The sequence below is a fragment of the Dreissena polymorpha genome, chromosome 12 (assembly GCF_020536995.1).
Source record: "Dreissena polymorpha isolate Duluth1 chromosome 12, UMN_Dpol_1.0, whole genome shotgun sequence".
NCBI lineage: Eukaryota > Metazoa > Mollusca > Bivalvia > Myida > Dreissenidae > Dreissena > Dreissena polymorpha.
The window spans coordinates 9,866,453-9,872,417 of record NC_068366.1 but is presented as its reverse complement, the minus strand read 5'-3'; the positions used below and the strand labels follow the sequence as shown (position 1 = coordinate 9,872,417).

At 32.2% G+C, this 5,965-nt stretch overlaps 1 protein-coding gene across 13 annotated transcripts in view; it reads left to right on the top strand.

Annotated features, from left to right (window-relative positions):
• Positions 1 to 342: 342 nt before the first annotated feature.
• Positions 343 to 5,965, top strand: part of LOC127852205 (jerky protein homolog-like) — a 43,718-nt gene continuing 38,095 nt past the window's right edge. For 12 of the 13 annotated variants that reach the window (XM_052386081.1, XM_052386088.1, XM_052386082.1 and 9 more), the window contains exon 1: positions 343 to 449. The gene's annotated coding sequence lies outside the window, so the exon portion shown is untranslated. The remainder of the gene's footprint in view (positions 450 to 5,965) is intronic. The other variant, XM_052386085.1, reaches the window with a different exon arrangement.

Below are 5,965 nucleotides of genomic sequence, written 5' to 3'. Positions count from 1 at the left end.
AAGCCGCGAGAAGCGCGACAAAAAATTAACGCTTAATTACGGTTTGTGTGGATATCTGCGGTTATATACGGTTTGTGTGGTTATCAGCTTTCAAATTTTATAACTGAAATAATCATAGTGTACGGGAACCAAAATTTTCTCGTACCAATGTCAAGGACGAAAGATAACAGGGAAAATACACGCCGGATAACGGTCTTACTGATTTACTTCCTGATTTACTTACTGATTTACTACAATAACGTAGTGACGTCACCATCTATGTATAGAATGCTGCTCGACCAGCATTTATTTTTAGATTATGGCATTAGCCAATCAGAACTCTTGTTATATTTGCCATTTGGTGCAAAACTGGTTTGTTTGGAAAAAATGGCTGCCGCCATGATGGTGCCTTTTTCACATCTTCTGCAAGTTTATGTGACGACCTGTTTAAAGTTTAACATTGACACGCGGTAAGTGCTTTATATTTTGGCTGCAAACTAGTCGATCAAAAATTGTTGCCATTCGCTTAATAAGAAAATCGATCATAAATGTCTAACGGCTGTTAAAACTTTTGCGAAAATCACGACGATGACTGATAAGAATTGCTCAATGGGTGCGCAAGTGTAGGTTCTCTGTTTCTATCGATTTACTTTCTTAATGATTCTTAATAATTGCTTCCGACACAGGTGCCGATTGCCTGTGATTGTGCCTTTTTGGTTAACATTGTTTACGTTTCTCGTTCTCCCCATACATGTATATCTGCTGTCCTAACTTTTACAATTATCCAAAATATCATGTCTGTTAACCAGTTCTCAGTGCCCCAGATAAGCTGCGTATCTGCGTCTTTCACCCTATTAAAATATTTAAAAATGCAAAGATATACAATATCATGAGTATTGAAAACGCAACCAATTTGACTTTTACACAAATTCGTCAAATTAACGATACAAAACTTCGATTAAAAATGCTTTGCTCATTTTAGGTATTTTCTCTTTGGAATTATTATCGTAACGCGGTGACGCTTACACTCAGCAAGCTTAGCAAACGGTCATAGTTATTCAAACGCTATGCGTTTTCAATCTGACCTAATTCGTCGCTCATTGTGCATGTATTTGTAAAGCGTCTGTAGTTTCAGTTTCTATTACGATGCGAAATAAAAATAGCTCAGAGAGGTCGAAAGACGTCCCAGATTGTTGCGCCAAAATATCAGCCAATCGCAAACTTTTTCGAATCAAGAAAGCAAGAGCCAATAAGTGCCGAATCATTCGTGTTATCGATTTTGTTAGAAACTGTGCATACAGCAGTTGAGTTGACATCCAAAAAACATCCAAAAAACATGATGGAAAGTCTGTGACTAAACAAATCTGTCAAAAGTATAAAAAGGCATGTCATTGGTTAGAAATTGTTGACATTTTGTAAAGTTTATATCATGGACAGTTTCAAGGATTAAAGATATTACGAAACATCAGTTTATTAAAATTTATGATGATAGTTTACAGTTCTATTGAATCAATACAAGTGTGCAGTGTCAACGGAAGTAAATCAGCAATTATTTAAAGGTATGCATTTTTATTACTCATTTCACTCTATATGAAGAATGGAATCACCCTATTTTTCAAAATAAATGGTTGAAAACCCTATTTCCCAAATAATTATCTGGGGCACTGAGTTCTCGAGAACTTTTCTCAATTTCAATGTAAATTATTTTTCACCGAGGCCAATTAGCTTGTTCAAAGCTAACAACAGGTAAAATGTGAGTTGTGTCTGAATTACATAGAGGATATTTGTTGGATCCGGTGGATTATCGATTTTAATTCACGAGTGATCATAGAAAATATATATTTTCTATGATCACGAGTGAATTAAAATCGATAATCCACCGAATCCAACAAATTTTCTTTTTGTTTAATGCATTTTTCACAGTTTATATACATTGTTCAAGAGTTTAGCTAACGAATTTTGCTGGGATAATGACGTCATTTCGTCAAAAAATGACGTCATTTCACAGTAAACAATGAAAATTATTGATAATTCTCACTGATAATTTTCACTGTTTGAAACAGTGAAATTATCAGTTTTAATTCACTGATATTTCTCTATAAACCACCGGAAAGCATTAAATAAAAGTTGTTTAATTTTTCATAATTGAAATGTTTACAATTTAGTATTTATTGAATAACTTGGCAGTGCATAATTAAGTTCGGGGATGTTGTTTTCAGCTCTGAACTGCGAAAAAATGCATAATAATTACATTGGTGACACTATAATGAGTTACCTTTCATCTGTCCTTCCATTATAATGTCCCTAAAGCAGACTTCCCAAACTTTGCAGAAAGTGTTTAGGCATTGTATTACACACTCATTTTAACCATGGCATGCTATTGTACAACATGTCTTGACGGAAATAATTTCGATAAAAAATATTTGCAGGAAATAATTTTTCCATTGCGAATCGTTTGTATCTTTTTATCTTTATTCTGAAATGCCCCTCTTAAGAATAATGTCATGTATAGCTGGTTTAGAATTAAGGATGATGATATGTCCCAACAGCATTTTGTCATGTCATTTACTGTACTTCTTAACCTACATGTATTTGAATATTCAGTCCCCATGTAACTACGCCCATATGTTGTGGACATTTTCATACAAGAATACAAACAGGAATATGTATTGGAGTTTGCTGTTTAAATTGACAGTCAATCGGAGGGTAACAGGTTTGTTTTTAACCAGAAGTGAGGAACTAAACGCAATTTGCAGGGAAAAAATATCTCTTTACACCACTTAAGTATATTTGCATCACAGGAGCTCTGGTGTCGTGAGGTTGATGAAACTAGTGTTGAATCTAAACATTTAGCATCATGGACTCAAAAGTGAGAAGCCAAGTCAGACACCGCAAAATATAAAATAATCTGTCAGATGTTTGGTCTGACAGGCTACGAAATTCTGTCAGACTGAAGGATAATTTCTGGATTCCACTTATTAGCATACCTGATAATAGCATATTTCTGTAATTAGCATATAGAATGTCAAGGCACATATTAATTCTTAAATTTTAATGTATTTTTCTTCTATTAATAGCATAATTTTTAACCCCAATATTCAGAATTCACTTAAAGTCTTTATAGCATAGAACATTCTCAGAATGCCAAGAAAATATGCTTTAAATCTGCAAAAATATGCTCAAATGCAAATGCAAATACCTTAGAATACAATTCCATTTGATAAATAGTTATCTTAAACATCAATCATATACAATGTTGAATTTAAATTGCACTTTGACAATCAATTATTAACAGATTCGACTTATTGTATGCCCCCAGTTGCTATATTTATGCTAAAAAGTGTGTTCCTGTTAATAGCATATTCCTGTTATTAGCATAATTTTTGCTGACATGGTATGCTAAGAACAGGAATCCACTGTAGCAACATATTAATCAAGAATTATGGTTTGAATCCGTGAACTATTATTTTTAATGGTGAAAGAAAATCTCCGTGGCGCGTTTTCAAAAATTCCTAATCAAGCTTGGTAAAAGAACACACAGAATAGCAAATTTATTACAGCGCCAACTTCCGGGTAAAAATGATTGATTTTTTTTATATTCCGTAAAGACAAGTGCCGCATCATATCCTATGGGTGATTTAAAAAATAATGAAGCCTAAATAAAACATGCATTTATTTTCTTACCATTAAGCGTGTTTGAGTTCTTTTTCTATCTTACAGAAGTGTTTCCATGTGATTAACTTAAATGTGAAAATTCTTCTCAATAACTTGCTTCATTAACCAAATATATTGAAAAATATCCTTAAAATTGCCCCAAGTGTACTGGTTTTGCTTTACATTTTATGTAAAAGGCAATTTTCAATTCTATACTTCAATAAAACTTTCAGAAATATTAGGTATTGCCATCATTAAGTTAATATAAAAATGCATATGCTTTAAGAAAAATAAAACAATGCTTCAAACTTAGGTTGATATCTCTTGTAGCAAGTGTTCAAAGCAATGATGTTGCTTGTCAATTTTGTGCCACAATTTTCAACTCTCTTCATGTATATTAAGAGGTGGAATCATAAAGTGCTTCAATATTTATAGGCAAAAAGTGTCCTTTTAACCTGTCACATGTTTTTTCTACACATTTGTACAGGTATTTATACAATTATTTGTTCATGTAAATTTTGAACAGCTGAATACTAAATGTGGTCAGAATTTGTCCCTGTCCCAAGTGTACATTTTGCAAGAAAGTTATTTTAAATTTTTCATAAGATAAAATTTTCAATGTTTTACATCATTTTCTTCAAACCATTAATGCTTATCACTAGATGTACTGAAAATTTGATGCCAAAACCTTGTGAACTTTTTTTGCAAGACAAATATCGCATTGTCCCAAGTGTACGAAATGTTTGATGGACAGGTGATAGCTTTTAAAAAATAAACAAAAGCACTAATTTTCTGGAAAGAAGTACACAGAAGGGTGTAATCTCCAAGAGAAAAAGGTGGTTTCTTCACTCTGGGGGTGAACTACTCGTATTATATGGGTATGTCTCCATATTTTGTCTTCAGAAGAAAAATATAAGCATATAAATGATAATGTGTGGGAACTTGGGAAGTATATTTGACTTAACCATAACATTATTACAAAAATGCATTTCCTCTTCTCAAATTAATGTCAATTTTAATCAAAATGTTTCTCCAATAATCTTCAATGTAAGCCTGAAGTTGGTTAACAAAATGTTGTACATGTACACTTGGGACACAAAATAAATGTTTTTCTTAAAAACCTCCAGAAAGTGAAAACAAACTTACATTATAGCAGAATTAATGATTAAATTTCCATTTAATAAAGCATTCAAAAGCAACTGAAAAAAAAAGCCAAAATAAAAGTTGAACATGGTCAAATGTCAAATATGATTGATGGCAAAGTCTTTCAAACACTTATAATTAAACCACGCAGACTGTCACCCTTGTGGTACAATTCCTACACATCTAAACTAAAAACCATGTTAAAACCTTCGATAAACAACGGTACAGCACTTATTATTATTTCATTCATTTTTAATGACACATTACCAAAATATATAGAGGATATATTGTATTACAGAGGAAGGTCAAGTAAGAGGACATCGTGTTTAATGTATAAAGTATAAAAAGAACAAGGTCTAATTTATAAAGAACAATGTCCAATATATAGAGAATATAATGTTTAATATATAGAGAGCAAGGTCTAAATATAGAACAGTGAATTATATGTGTCTTGTTATGAGAAAACTGGGCTTAATTCATGTGCGGAAAGTCTAGTCCCTGATTAGCCTGTGCAGACTGCACACACATGAGGCTAATCAGGGACGAGACTTTCCGCTTTTACAGTATTTTTAGTTTGAAGGAAGTCCCTTCTTACCGAAAATCAAGTTTAAGCGGAAAGTGCCGTCCCTGATAAGCCTGTGCGGACTGCACAGGCTAATCTGGGACGACACTTTAAGCACATGAATTTAGCCCAGTTTTATCAGAACAAGACACATATTATAGAAAACGAGGTCAAATATTATAAAAAAAATATAAACATGTATCATAAAAAAGAAACTTCACATATATTTGAAGGCCATCCTATATTTTGATAAATCTGAGTTTTTACTTTAAGATACACTGCTTTGAGGCCAGGAAAAAAACTTTTAAGAGTATAGTTTTGAAAAATATGTGTTAAAAAACATGAAAATTTCAATTTTTTCCATAATTTTTTTTAGATTTTGTAATTAAATTTTTCTTAAGAACATACTGCATGTTGACAAAACACACAAAATATTGATAACATGTTTTAATGGGATTAATATTAAGTGCAAAAGACATGTACATTTATAAAAAAAAAAATCAAAACATTTGGTTAACATCTTTTGTTGTAAAAAAGTGATTACATCTGACAGAACGGCCCTACTCATTTATAAAACTTGAACCCTTTCCCTATGCAATACAAACAAAACTGTTGCCATAACTTAAC